This window comes from Anastrepha ludens, chromosome 2, assembly GCF_028408465.1.
Source record: "Anastrepha ludens isolate Willacy chromosome 2, idAnaLude1.1, whole genome shotgun sequence".
NCBI classification, from domain to species: Eukaryota; Metazoa; Arthropoda; class Insecta; order Diptera; family Tephritidae; genus Anastrepha; species Anastrepha ludens.
Window position 1 is genome coordinate 72,431,818 of NC_071498.1, and position 15,047 is coordinate 72,446,864.

General features: G+C 36.6%; 1 protein-coding gene across 1 annotated transcript in view; it reads left to right on the forward strand.

Annotated features, from left to right (window-relative positions):
* The window catches only part of LOC128866397 (dystrophin-like), a 101,806-nt gene that overhangs the window by 20,392 nt on the left and 66,367 nt on the right, over positions 1-15,047 (forward strand). The window lies entirely within an intron of this gene.

Genomic DNA, 15,047 nt, shown 5'->3' on the forward strand with positions numbered 1-15,047 from the left:
ACGCGCAGCCCTCACAAAAAGCATCTGCACACATAGACACACACTCGTAAGTAAACATAAGTCATAAATAAAATACAAAACAAAAATAAATAAATTCTGAAACAAAATGACCATAGATTTATAAACACGCACGTTTTGTGAATAAGAAGGGTATGGCAATAAAAATAAATATACATAGCATAGCCAAAGGCGCATATGTGTTTGTAACGATAGGACATTAAAGGCAAAAGCTCCACAAATTTAAGTATTTGTACGCTGTATGTAAATACTTTAGATTTCTAAGTACATTTACAGCTTTTTGTTGGAAGAAACAAATATTTATACTTAACTGTGTGTGTGTTTGTGTACACTTAATATTGAGTGAATGCTTATTCATAATGTTGATGCTGCAGCAAGCAATAAAAGGGAACGCTTTGCCAGCCAGCCAGCCTCTGTTTAGTTCACTGTGCGCTTTGGTTGTGCAAATAGCGATAGCTCACTTTAGAAGCGGATATTTACATTTCCGTTATGTCAACATTGACACTTCAAAACGACCAATGTGTGAAGAAAACTGCCGAGTTCAAGGAATAAATGGAAAACGGGGAAAAATAAAAGTGCCAAAACGAAATAGTCTTAAATTTATAAGACACACATGAAACGGTAATCTGTTGAAGCAAAAATGCCAGAAAAAATATGCTCGTATGCCTATAACCATACATGCACATCTACCTACTAACTAAAGCTGACATCTAGCGCACTGCTTTTGTCATTGAAAGTGTCAGTAACTACAGCGTTGAGATGAAAGCTCCTTTGAGTGGGCTGGCAAACGGCCATCAACAGATAGACAGACGTATGGGCTCGCAAAGCATATGCACGTACTTATTTACGACTGCACGAGTTACTGTATACTGAGCCACATGCAGAGCTGCACAAATGAACTTAAAAACTCACACACACACAAACCCAATGTCAACTAGAACAAGCAACCATACAGAAATCCTTCATATGACAATACCGATGTTAGGGCGCGTAGACGAGGCAGAGGCAAAGCCACCGAGGCTTAGCGCACATTCTGGTAACCATCAAATTTAAACAAGCGGAAATTCCCAAATGACAATCGGAAGTGTAGGCGTTTGCTTGTGACATTTTTCTTGATTGAGTGACTATCAGTGAAGCGGCCACGATCTTCAATGCTCTCGCTTAGCTTATTGCTTTAACCCTACATGCCTCCTTCGCTTGCATTGCTGACAGTCCAGCCGCATGCTGGCCGCATCCTACTAAGGCAGCAATTGTGTCCATTGACTTATAAGTGCGAGTGTGTTTGTGCGATTTTTTCCAATTGCGTTATTCAAGTGAGCTCGAGTGCAAATTGTAATATTGCCCTTTTCTCTGATAATTTGACGTGAGAGTTGCCGTTATAGTATTATGAAGGAGCTTTGGACATATTGCCGAGCACAGTCTTATTCTAAAAAGTGTTTTACTTCAATGTAAAGTTTTTTGAGAGAATCTATCATATGTAGTAGTAGTAGTAGTTTTGAAATTGACCTGAAAAATTTTTACGCGTGGTGCACCGTGAATAATTTATATCTAAAATATGAAATATATTCCTTATCATTTTTATAATAAATGTTTCTGTTGCGGTGTTGTTTATGTACAACGTCATTAATCGCAGAATAAATTGTAGTGAAATTAGTGAATTGCTTAGTTTTCATTATCAGAATCGCGAATTCAGGCATGTTAAACTCTTAACGGTCGCCGCACACAATGTACCTATGCTTATAATGAGGCTATATCAAGAAACATTCGATTATGCGAGAAGTATTTCGACGTTATTCACTTTTATTTAAATTTATACAATTTCGAATTGAATTTACTTAAAATGTTGAATGTATAAGAATCTCTGTAGACGAATAATAATAAATAAACAACCATCTGGAAATTATTTAGGTAAAAATAGGTGACTACCTAGGCGGCCGCACTTTTCAACCCAGTAATGAAATTGTATTTTTCGTACTTTTCCTTCAAAGTCCATAGCTGGCTAATATGCAAGCCTTAAAACTCTTCAGTCATAGTAAAAAAGTGAGTGCTAAAAACCTGATTCTTAACGAGTTTCTTCCACCTCACTATGTTCAAGCACACATCTACCGCAACAAAGTTGTGTTGTGTCTCACGGTATCCGGTTAAGGCACTACCGAGAGTTGCATCTTTTTTAGCTTCGGAAGCTCTCACGATCGCCTCCGATTCACATGTGGATATCAGGAACTCAAAACCATGCACATTGAAGTACTCGCCAGCGCTTCCTGAGCCCTTATTCGACTGACTCTCTTTGCACAGAGAAACTGGCTTCGGGTACTACACCTAGCATAGACTTCGGCTCTTAGGTAGCGAATGTACACAGTGGCCATTAATTCCAATTAGAATAAATTTCGAAACACCTTTATTATCCTCAAGATTGGGCTTACTCGAAAGATTCATGCCCAGCATCACACACAAACACTTTACTTTGTCAGGAAGCATTAATGGAGCACTCTCCCAATTGAGTAGTGCTGGGCCCTGGAATTCTTAATACAGGGTGGCTGATGAAAGCCGCTACCAAAAAAAAATTGTATAACTTTTTTTCTTTTTAAGTTATCTGTTCCATTTTTGTTTTAATTTGCAGATTGATCTTTAAAATTTATTAAAATGGATAACTGGGACACGCAAACAAGAATTTGGATAGTCCGCCGCTATCACGCACTGGAGTCCGTAGTTTTGGTACAGAGAGAGTACAGGCGGATGTTTGGCGGCGATCCCCCGAGCAGATGGACCATAATGAGACTGGTGAATAATTTTGCTGAGCAAGGAACAGTCGCAAGCAGGCCTTATCATCGAAACCCACCAGTTCGGACGGAGGAAACGATCGCTGCTGTAGCTGCAGCTATACAAAGCAATCCAAGGGTTTCAACAAGAAGCTTATCTGCTCAACTTGGTGTCAGCCGACAGTCTTTGCAAACAATAATGCACAAAGATTTAGACTTATTTCCCTACAAAATTCAAATGGTTAACAAACTGAATGCAGCAGACTTGCCGATTCGCTTGGAATTTTGCCAGAAGATCCTGCAAATGGTGGAAGAAGACCAAAACATGTTAAACTGCCTTTTCATGTCTGATGAGGCCCATTTCGATTTAAACGGCAATGTGAACAAACAAAATTGTCGAATATGGAGTACTTCTAACCCACAGATACTCCACGAGACGGAATTGCATCCTCTTCGCGTGACAGTGTGGTGTGCGGTTTCTTCACGCTGTATTGTCGGGCCTTATTTTTTTGAAGAAAATGGTCACACCGTTACGGTTACTGGAGACTGTTATTTGAAAATGCTGAAAGAATTTTTCTATCCAGAACTACGCCGAAAGAGAATTCCTTTCAACTCTGTGTGGTTTCAACAAGATGGGGCAACGTCTCACATAGCCCAGACTGTTATGACAGAGTTGCGACGAAAATTTCCCAATAAACTGATTTCAAGAAACTCCGAATTTCGTTGGCCCCCCAGGTCGCCTGACCTTACTGCACCTGACTTTTTCTTGTGGGGTTTCTGTAAACAAGAAGTTTATAAAACAAAGCCAACTAATTTGGATGAACTAAAGCAATCCATTCGGGCAACAATTGCGGCTATTCCTGTCGCAACTCTCAAAGCAGCAATGAACAACTTTTTACTAAGATGCCGCACTTGTGTCAACGAGCATGGGGGCCATTTAAATTCAATTATTTTTAAAACTAGTTAAGCTACATTTAATAAAATTTAATGACCTTTAACTTGAAAAACAAATAAATGAACTCCATACACTAAACAAAAAGTTATTTGAGTTTCTTAATGTAGCAAAATTCATCAGCCCTGTATCTACTCGAAAATGAGATAAGAATTTAAAGATAGTCAGCGTCTCATTTAGCAAACAAGGTTTGGTCTGACAGTCAGACTACTCAAGCTACAGACAGCCTACTACAAGCCAAGACTAATTTTCTATTTTAAGAAGAACTTATGTAAGCGAACTCTTTTTATATTCATTACTATAGCCAGGTACTTATGCAAATTCGGGCGTAACGAAAATTCTGAATAAGTAAGCTAATTCTTGTCTATGGTACTGCAAAAAATGATTTATTGCCACTGGTAGCAGCTGTGTGCATTCGCAACATAAATGCCCATGAAAGAAATAATAAAAAGTGTTGCATATCTTGAGGACAACTAGGACACTATTTGCTACTTTAGTAACTGTATACTTTTGCGTTTTTTGTATGCAATTTGTATGCAATGTAAATTTTTCGGAAGAATCATTTTCTAAAACACTTTAATTCTTTAGCGACATTAGTGGTTACAAGGATACTATTTTGAAGGAACTAAAGGGCTAGAATATTAAACAGAAATATTTGTCTTACTTTTAATTTATTCATCTTTTTCGAAAGGCGCTTAATCACATAACTTAAAAATTTCTCCTAAAAGTGCGAAATCTTTGCGCATTCTTCCTATATAACCCTAGTAATTTAATTCTAAATTGGTTGCGTTTCACCCAGATAATGGCACAGTGTAATCTTTATTGACTTGTTAAAATTCCTTAATTTCCATTCGATCTTATTCTCTATGTTCAATTTCTAGCCTATTTTATTCTATCCTGTGTCATCATAGTGGGTCCTATCCAAATGGCAAGCAGGTTTACATTGAAATTTACTTATTTTATTTATTTAAATTAATTCAAATTTTTTTAGCATGAGTGTACTTTTTGTTTGAATTTATATTTTTGTGTATATGCGGAAAATTCTCTAGTCACTTATTTAATGAACTAAAATTCTCGTATTTAAAAACAATATATTTTCCACCTCCTGCTTATTTTCACTTCCATTTTTAACAAAAAAATTTTGTTGCCCTGAATTCTCTCATGACCAATTTAGATTATTTGGAGTCATGGCATGCATCTGCCTGTGGATAGGTAATTTTAAGAGTACAAAAAACTCCACATGTTTTTGCCATAAACTAAATTGGTATTCCAAAATCACGGAAAAAGGTCAAATAAATAAAAACTTCTACAAAAAAGAGGTCAGAGCGGTGCAGAAAAAGTGAAAATAAAAAGCAGTTGCAAAAATGCAAACTCACAAATTTCCATTTACCAAAAAGTTTCGCTGCACTAGCCAATACATTTGCATATCAATTTGAAATGGGAATACTCATGCATAATAAAAAATAAATATGTATTCCTTCACATGGAAATATTATTGTATATGTCGTACGTGTGCAAAATAAACGATCACATTAGTGGCTGAATGGTATACTGGCAATATTTATTGATATTTTTTTATTTTATTGATGGGCCCGTTCTACTTTTTTGTAGAATATTTAGGAGTTAATAAATACTGAGGCGATTTACTCGCGCTATGGCTAATAATATCTTTTATTACCTGTTGTATTCACCAACGGCTGGTGTACACTATGACGTACAACCAATTCGATTTGATGGCTGTTATTATGTTTCCAATATTTAGTAAAACTCTTTTTAAATGAGTTAGGAATTGCTGCTATTAAAATCATGTACCGATATTTTATTTTGGGAAGTCCGCTGGGAACATCAAACACCAAATAACAGAAACAAAATTTTTAGAAAAGTGTGACCACTTAGAAAGGAATTCAATAGCGTTTTAAGCCATCTTCACAGACCGATTAAAAATGCTTTTTTATGTTAACATGGAAACATAATGTGATATCTCTCACTGAAATAAACTTACAGACTTTTATTGGCTCCTACGAGATAGTAATGTATGACAAATATGTTAGTACCTCTGGGTTTTATGTACAATTAAATTGCGGAAAGAGCAGCAACAGCGAGTATAATATTACCACTCCCATGGCAACCGATTCTACGTTACCGGAATGAGTCGGGACTGCCGCCCCAGTAAACTACCCCTGTCTAGTGAACCGTTTATCATCTCCCCTCTAATATCATGGCAACAATTCATGCAGCAATACTTCTCCCTAAGGGCTGGTATTGAATCTAACCATGGGTCAGAGGTATTATATCACTGCGTTTGTCATAAACGGCTCCACCTGGGCTAAGACCTGTTCAGGCCTTACGTGTTGCTCCCGCCACCAGGCGTTCAATGCCTCAACGGCTACCACCGTCCCTGATAGGCCGGCACTACCAACCGCCACCACAACCCATACCTCCACGGTAAGGAGCGTGTGGCACAACACAAATCCCCAAACCTAGCCCATCAACTTCCCTTCTGCTCCAACCCCAGTGCGGCGACAAACCAGCAGTATGTTCCGTGTGGCCTGGCTTCTGTCAAATTCAATTTTTGCAATGGCTGGTGCCGCTTTCGGAGATGCTCTGGCCTGCGCTCCACACGTGAGTGAAAAACTGGCTACGTTGCCACCTGCTGCAGAGCCCTGCACCTGCAAACGCCCTCCGTGGCACAGCCACCCACCACCACTAGGTCGCAACAACAGCAGAATGCACAGAAGGCCCAACGAAGACAACCACACGCGTTCCTCACACCCCAAGTTACAACAGTCCTACCGAGAAGCTTCAAGCTTCTTCAATTTAACTGTAACGGACTATCGCGCAAGGTAGATAAGATAGTCGACTTTATGAGCCGACACGGAATCGCAATATCTGCGGTCCACGAAATCAAGTTTCACGTTAGCTCTAGACACACGTCCTAATTTCCTGAAGACCTGTAACTTCAACACTAGTGTGAGTAATCTCTTGTCCACCGTAAGATCCCTGTCTAACCCGACGAAGCACAACGACAAGGTGGATATCACCTTCAACGGTAGCACTTCGTCGGACCCGAAGAGATGCGCGAGCACAAACTAACGAACAAGAATGCAGCACTTACTTTCTCTTGTGATGAGGTTAAGGGGGCCATCAACAAATCCAAAACATCAAAACCCATTGGCCCTAACGGACATGCTGATGCTGAAAAAGCTGGGTCCATTGAGAGTGGAACTTCTCACAAGGGTTTTCAATCTATCCTTGGCCACTCTCATTATCCCTGACAAGACCATACATTACCATAGCTTCCGACGAGTACAAAGTACCACCACAACACTCACCGTCATAAGCCCCCAGATAGACCGCGGGCTTAACCAAAACCGCTCCTGCGAGAGGACTGTTTTAGTAGCGTTGGACTTGAAGAAAGCGTTCGATCCTGTCAGCCATTCCACCCTACTAGACGACATTTTACAGTCCACACTCCCGCCAGGACTGAAGAGGTGGTCCCCCAACTATCTTGTCACTCCTCAGTGATTTTTAGGCACCAAACATCCAAACAGAAGAAGATAAAGTAAGGGGTTCCGCAGGGTGGTGTCCTTTCGCCCTTGTTATTCAACTTCTATATATCGAAGCTCCCCCAACCCCCAGAGGGAGTCTCCCTGATCTCAACTGCGCGATAATGGCGTCGGTCAATGGCATTGATGGCCTGTGCGCCGAAGTAAACGTCTACCTCGCCTGCCTTTATCGCTTATTCACTGCAAGGAACCTTCAACATTCCCCCACAAAGTTCACAGCGACCCTCTTTACCACCTGGATAAAGGAGGTCAAATTGCAACTCAAGGCAAAAGTTGATGATATACCAATTCCGACTGTTAAAATTTCCAAAATTTTGAATATAGCCTTGGACAGTTTGTTCTCCATTTCTGCGCTTACAACCGCTATTGCCACTAAAGTCCAAAATTGCAAGAAGGTTCTCAAATCGCTTGCCGGCAGCACTTGGGGCAAAGAAAAAGCAATGTTGCTATCGACATTTAAGACAATTGGCCGCCCAGTTCCAAACTATGCTGCGCCTGTCTGGACGCCTGGAACTAGTGACGCGCCGTGGGTAAAACTCCAGACTAATTTCCCTTCTTTAACACCTGCTACCGCAGGTTTAACCCTTGCACACACCTGCTTGCGTCAGAGTCGCCTCCCAGGCACGTCAGGAGACACCTCCTTAATTACGCCAACGAGATCCAACACAAAACAAACATACATCTACTGGATCAGACAGTGTTTAGACAGACAATAAATGACATTCAACGGAAGGCGTGTGTGAGTGAAAAATACTTTTGTCAACACGTACGTAATAGGAGCTCTCCAGAAAAACACCAAAAAGATATCTTTAGCGAACCTCAAAAATAGTAAACTGGGTTAAAGTCGACGGGACCTGGGACCCTTCTGCGGATTCGTTGCTGACAGTTCGAATTTTACATTTTTGGTAAAGTTATATTCGATTTATTTTATAAAAAAAAAAAAAAATTACAAAAGGATTTTGACTGGAAAGCTTAATAAGAAAATCACTCAAATTGAGGCTGGAATTTAGAATAATGTATATTGGGCAATTTTTGGCAAACTACTATGTCTTTATTAATGAAACTTGGTGGAGATGTTAGTGAGGTGTTAAGAAACGCTCTTTGTAACTCCAAATTATTGGGGAAATAATAATTTCATAATTATTTGCCATCAAAATGCCCTTGGGAACTTCACTATAATTCACCAAATATACACTCACACGCGTGTTTTTACTTATTTTTGTCCCTATATTCGAATTATTTTTATTAAAATTAAATGCAAATGCATTTGTCCACACAATCACTTTCCAATTTTAAACGCGAATAAGAAGAAGATTGGAATGACATTATGGTGTTGACGGATGCCTGCAAATAAAAATAAAAATATGAACAAAAATTAAGTATTTCAGTTTAGTGTTAATAATGGGGATGGGGGTTATTGTGCCTCCTTACTATGTACACGCTTCTAAGTGCTTGTCGTATGCCATTTTGGGTGTGAGAATGGCACCAAGATATTTATATTCGGCCACCAATCTCTCTTTTTCACTTTGCTACCACCATTTTTCAGCCTGGGAAAGTCTCATCTGAAGACCATCATCTTCGATTTATTTGGGTTTACTTCCACATTTCATTAAGCGCAGTATTTCTCGGGGTTATTAATCATGGATTGCATGACTTTAGGGTTATCCGCCAGGAGGACAATTCATGGCATACACCAATAATCCACCTTCCAAATGCGCGTGCAAATTATTTAGGTATAAAGTGCACAATAATGGCGACAACAGACATCCAGTGCAGGTTTCAAAATAGTCGGATACTTCTTTTCCTGCAAAAACCGCAGGTCTAGTATTCTCGTAGAAATTCTGTCGAAGCGAATTTGAGCAGTTCATAAGGTATTCTATCTTCTCCTGGCACTTTATTTATTTTAGCACTTTCAATGGATTTTTCGACATCCATAAAAGTTATATCTTTATCGAGATATTCATCTTTACCTAGCGCAGCTGCATAATAATTGTATGTAAAAATATAAAATATAAATATAAATAATAAATGTAGGGTTTGAAAATTGTGTTTAAAATCGATCGCAGTACCATTTGTACCAACTTGAATTGGACTTCTTTCTTGTATTCTTCGCTAAACTCCACCATTATTTTGTATTTGCAGTCTTGTGTGTTTTTTCTATTTTTTTCATAATATGCTTTGCTTTTTCACATGCGTTTCTATAAAGTTGTAAACAACTCTTAAGGGTATTTATACCCTTCTTTCCTTCGCACTGATTTTCACACTTGCTTTGCATAATTACTCTTGCTCTGCATCAACAGATCTTTTATTGCGTTGTTAGCCACTGCTTGGCTTCACAGCCCAAGCCAATTTCAAAACTTTTTTTCTTGTAACTTTTTATTTAAATATGCATTTTTTTATTTTTTCTGTATTCTCATACTTCCGCTATTGTTATATTGTTTTTATCACACTTCCAAATACCGTTTCGAACAAAATCTGCCTCTTATAGCTCTGGTGCTCTCTGTTCTTTGTTTTCGTTTACCTTTCTGCGCTCAGCTTAAGCTTATTTTAATTAAAAACTTTTCGTTCTTCGCTTTGGTTGCTGTTATAGCTGCCGATAATGCCACTCCCATGTCGCTTAAAAGTTCCTATGGCTCACCTGCTTCCCGCGTTGCACAACCGCTCACTCAGCCTTCCACAGGTATTTTGCATTTGCCGTCTCTTCCTCTTACTCTCTCACTTTTGATTTTCATCATGTTATGCACATACCTTTTTACAGAGCCTTGATTGCTTCGATGCTCGAATTTATTCCTCCTAAATCGTTTTCTACCTTTGTTTCCCCTGCCTTCATCGGTTATCGTCCCTACTTCAGTGATCAGTACTCACAATCGGTAATAACCATACCCTATTTGACTGCCTCTTCGTTACCTTCCAAATTTTACCGGATTTTGTGGATATATTTTACACAATTGTCAGCCTGTGCATCTGCCCTATGCGCATTAATGAACTAGTTCATAATTGACTCCAAAAATTCTAGCCCACTTTGGACAGTTTTAATAAAGTTGAGAAAGTACATACATAAAAAATTGATACATGGGGCTTAAAAAATATTTTATTATTTTTTATTCAAAATTTACTCAAATTTTTTACTTACATATCTTGAATTTAGATTTTATTTCGTATTATATTTCGCATTTTATTTAAATGTTCTCCTATTATATGCGGTTTCTTTTTCGATCGACTTTTTACATCGACATTGCCTCATGCAGAGTTACCGGGAAAGTAGTGCTAGATACTCAAGAACATTATTATTTAAACAATTTCGTATTAATTTATTTGTATGACACAATGACCAAAACTTAACCTTTTCGAAACAATCAATTTTGAAGATTACTTAGAAAAGTGTTGTTATTTATTGGTGCTTCCACTTCCTTGTAAATGTTAATTCAAGGGTTCGATTTTTTATTTTTATCTTTAGTTAAAAAGTGTGCCACTTAATAGAAATCCTCAATAAAATTTGAGCTAAGCTGCAATAGTTAAAAATGGTTGCTTGCTAAAATTTTTATTTTAAGATTTTTTACCAAGCATTTCTTTCTTCATATCATAAAAAAAAATTGTTGGAAACTATTCTGTATATTCATTTTAAACTGGCATGCCTTCTTAGCTTTCCTGGAAACCCGGTATATGCTTCTAATCGTTATTGAGAGCGCTCTTAACGTTACAAGCACTATTTTTTAGCGTTAGAATTGGTCACTTTGCAACTGGTACAATTCTGTACACTCTCGAACTAGTATCAAGCAAATGCATAAATATTCATATGTACATATATGTGTATGAACAAGTCTGTTAGAAAAATAACAAGAAAACTGGCACACACTACAATTGGTGTTGCACACAAATTTAACAATTGAATGCACAATGTTGCACATTTATTATTATTGTTTTTTTTTGGAGTGAAATGAAGAATTCCATACAAAATATTTCGTAGTTCAAAGGCATTTTTGCAAGTTTTCGGCATAATATTTTCTGTTTTTCATTTTTTGTGCTGAACTTGTTTTTTTGTGTTATTTTGGCTGCATGTTTTTCCTTACAATTCACTAGTTCCAATTAAAACTTTTTTTGAAAAGCGAGTGCTATGGAACTGTATTCTCCCTATAAATGTAAATGTAAATGTAAAAGATCATTTAGCAATTCCTATAAATGTTGAAAAGTAAAAACAAACTCATCAATTTTGAGTTTTTTTTTAGGAATTATTATATTTTTTTCAGAAATTTAGTTAGGGCTGCCCCCCTACTCCAGACAATCAGATCAATGTTTGCGAAAAACTGAGAGTATTTATTCTCCCGAAATAAATTGCATATTAATACTCATGCTTAAATGAATATATCAAAAACTTGTTAAATAAAAAAAACAAAAACGATATGGCGACGCTACAGCTGCTCAAATGTGGCTGCTTTAATTTGCGCCGTGGAATGTACAGCTTCTTTTAATCAGCTGAAATCAGCCAGACAAAAATAGTTCATTAAAATAAGTTATACCGCTTTGCACTTACCTATTTTTAACAAAAACATAAAAAAATGTGAGCCGTCATGGGACGCCTGGCAGATGTGAAACATCATGTGTGTACAAGTAATATGCATAAAAGATAATATTATTACAGGAATTAAATATAGCCTAATGAAAAAATGATGTATAGTATTACGAATTTCTTACAGAAAATGGTAACTTTATTTAATAAACATTTATTTACATGTGATATCAAAATTCGATATTAATATCAAGCCACAATTTAAATATATATTTTCATCTGTGACTTCAGTAATAGTTATATTCGATGTTTCCTCTGCCGGTATTACTGTGACGATTGGTCGATGATAACTAAAGTACGTTACAAAAGTATTGGATGAAATATTATCAAGATATCTCACAAATACAGCATCTATTGTTGTTCCATATGTGGTAGTAGATTCTCTTGGATTGTTGTTGATTTGCAATTGAAATTCTTTTTGAAGTGTGCTTTGAGTGCTGAAATTTTTCGAATTTTCAGGTGGCGCAAAATTAATCATCCAGTTTTGTATTTGAAAATTATTAAATAAAATTAAAAAAAATTAAATAACACAAATGACTTTGAGTGCTGAAATTTTTTGAATTTTCAGGTGGCGCAAAATTAATCATCCAGTTTTGTATTTGAAAATTATTAAATAAAATTTAAAAAAAATTAATTAAAAAAATTACTTTGAGTAATGAAATTTTTTGAATTTTCAGGTGGCGCAAAATTAATCATCTAGTTTTGTATTTGAAAATTATTAAATAAAATTTAAAAAAATTAAATAAAAAAATTACTTTGAGTAATGAAATTTTTTACCGTTTCTGGTGGCGCAAAATTAATCATCCAGATTTGTATTTGAAAATTAGTAATAAAATTGAAAAAAAAATTAAATAAAAAAATGACTTTGAGTGCTGAAATTTTTTGATTTTTCAGGTGGCGCAAAATTAATCATCCAGTTATGTATTTGAAAATTATTAAATAAAATTTAAAAAAAATTAATTAAAAAAATTATTTTGAGTAATGAAATTTTTTGAATTTTCAGGTGGCGCAAAATTAATCATCCAGATTTGTATTTGAAAATTATTAAATAAAATTTAAAAAAATTAAATAAAAAAATGACTTTGAGTAATGAAATTTTTTACCGTTTCTGGTGGCGCAAAATTAATCATCCAGATTTGTATTTGAAAATTATTAAATAAAATTAAAAAAATAATAAATAAAGAAATTATATTGAGTGATGACTTTTGACCTTTACGCCCGCCATTGCTTGTCTGTTTTTATACAGCAGCTCTACACTTCACAAATTTCAATTATGATTGACGTACTGCACTATTTGTAAAAAATATAAATAATCCGATGGCATGATTAATTTTGTGTCACTTTGTATGATAATCAAAATGTGTCTTTAAAATATGCCTTCCTCCATAGGCCTCAACTTTTTATTCAATTTCAACGTTTGCTCATTACGAGCTGGCATATCTCGAATTTACTTTAAGTTTGCACTTTTCATTTCGAATTAATAGAGCAATAAATTTGGCATTGCAAAATAGTTCCACTTGGTTTAAATAATTGAGTAATGAAACTTCTTTCTGCTGTGGCTCTGCTTTCTGTGACCTTTTGATATTTTTCAACTCAAACACTGACCTTCGTCATTTCTTCGCACAAAGAGCGCGCCTCAAAGGTGCCCACTCTAGCCAGCCTTCCAGTTTCCCATGAATTCTCTGTGATCGAATTCCTATTATCTACATATCAAATTACCGAACACATTCAGAAACACATAACGCACCAACATTTACTAAGCACTCACGAGCATCCAACTTGCCGCTCTTTAGCAACTCTACATTTGTCTCTCTAACATGGCACACATACTAACACACTTTAACCCACATCATTTGTGAGTTGTTCCTTTGAAATTGGCTTAGCACTTCTCATACTACTACACATACACATGGTAGAAAAAGTCTGCGTTCACCCACTGTTATAAAGTATTAAAATAATTTAACGTGTTTATCTTAAAACTCTCAGTTATTTCTTTTCACTTATTTCAAAGAAAATTATTCATAGAGGTTATGAACAAAATTTTTTGGAGTTTGAGCTGCGTCGTGTTCAGATAACGGGATTGTAGTACAGTTAATATACTTAAATAGGCTAAGCAGAAAAAGTGTGCGTTCATTTCGAATAGTGACGATTATTTGCATGGCAATTACGTTAAATTAAATTTTAAATCATTCATGTAGTTGACGCGGTTAAGAACAAATCTAAAGAGGGAAAAATTGATATTAGAAATACATTTTTTGTTACTATGGACCAAAGGCGAAAAGAAATAGATATTGGTGAAAGGAAAATCATTGTAAGCTTGTGGCAAAATAGTATGAGCTATCGGGAAATCGCGAAAATTGCTGGGAGGCAATACTCCTCGGTCCAAAGAGTGATAAACAACTTCAAGCAAACGAATTGTTTGGAGTCTAAGCCTCGTTCTGGGCGTCCAAAAAAACTGACGGAAAGAGAAGAACGCAACATAACTATTCTTGTGAATTCTAATCCACGACTAACAGCAAGCCGAATTTCAAAAGACATAGAAGTAAAATACCAAAAGAAAGTACATCCAGATACAGTAAGAAAAATTCGAAAAAGAATCGGATTTCACGGCAGAGTGGCCCGAAAAAGACCCTTCATATCGCGAGTAAATCGACTTAAGCGGATGGCTTTCGCCAAGGAATACGTAAACAAGCAACCTGAGTTTTGGAATAGTGTGATTTTTTCAGTTGAGGGCAAGTTTTGCATTTTCGGGATAAAAAGTCGTAAAATTATTTGGAGGAAAAACGGAACGGCACTTGGAAAGCAAAATCTGGTACCTACGGTAAAGCATGGAGGAGGAGGTGCCATGATATGGGGGTGTATGGCTAGTTCGGGCGTTGGAAATATGCAGTTTTTTGAGTCGATAATGAACAGACATGATTATCTCGATATTTTAAAAACGAATTTGTGAGAAAGTGCAATCAAACTGGGACTCGGTGAAAGATTTGTTTTCCAACAGGACAACGACCCGAAACACACAGCAGAGATTGTTAGGTTGTGGTTGTTGTATAATGTTCCAAAACAACTTCGCACACCCCCACAATCACCTGACCTTAACCCCATTGAGCACTTATGGGACGTTCTAGAAAAAAAAAATACGAGAGCGTACAATAACTAGCAAGGAAATGCTTAAGAACGCGCTTAAA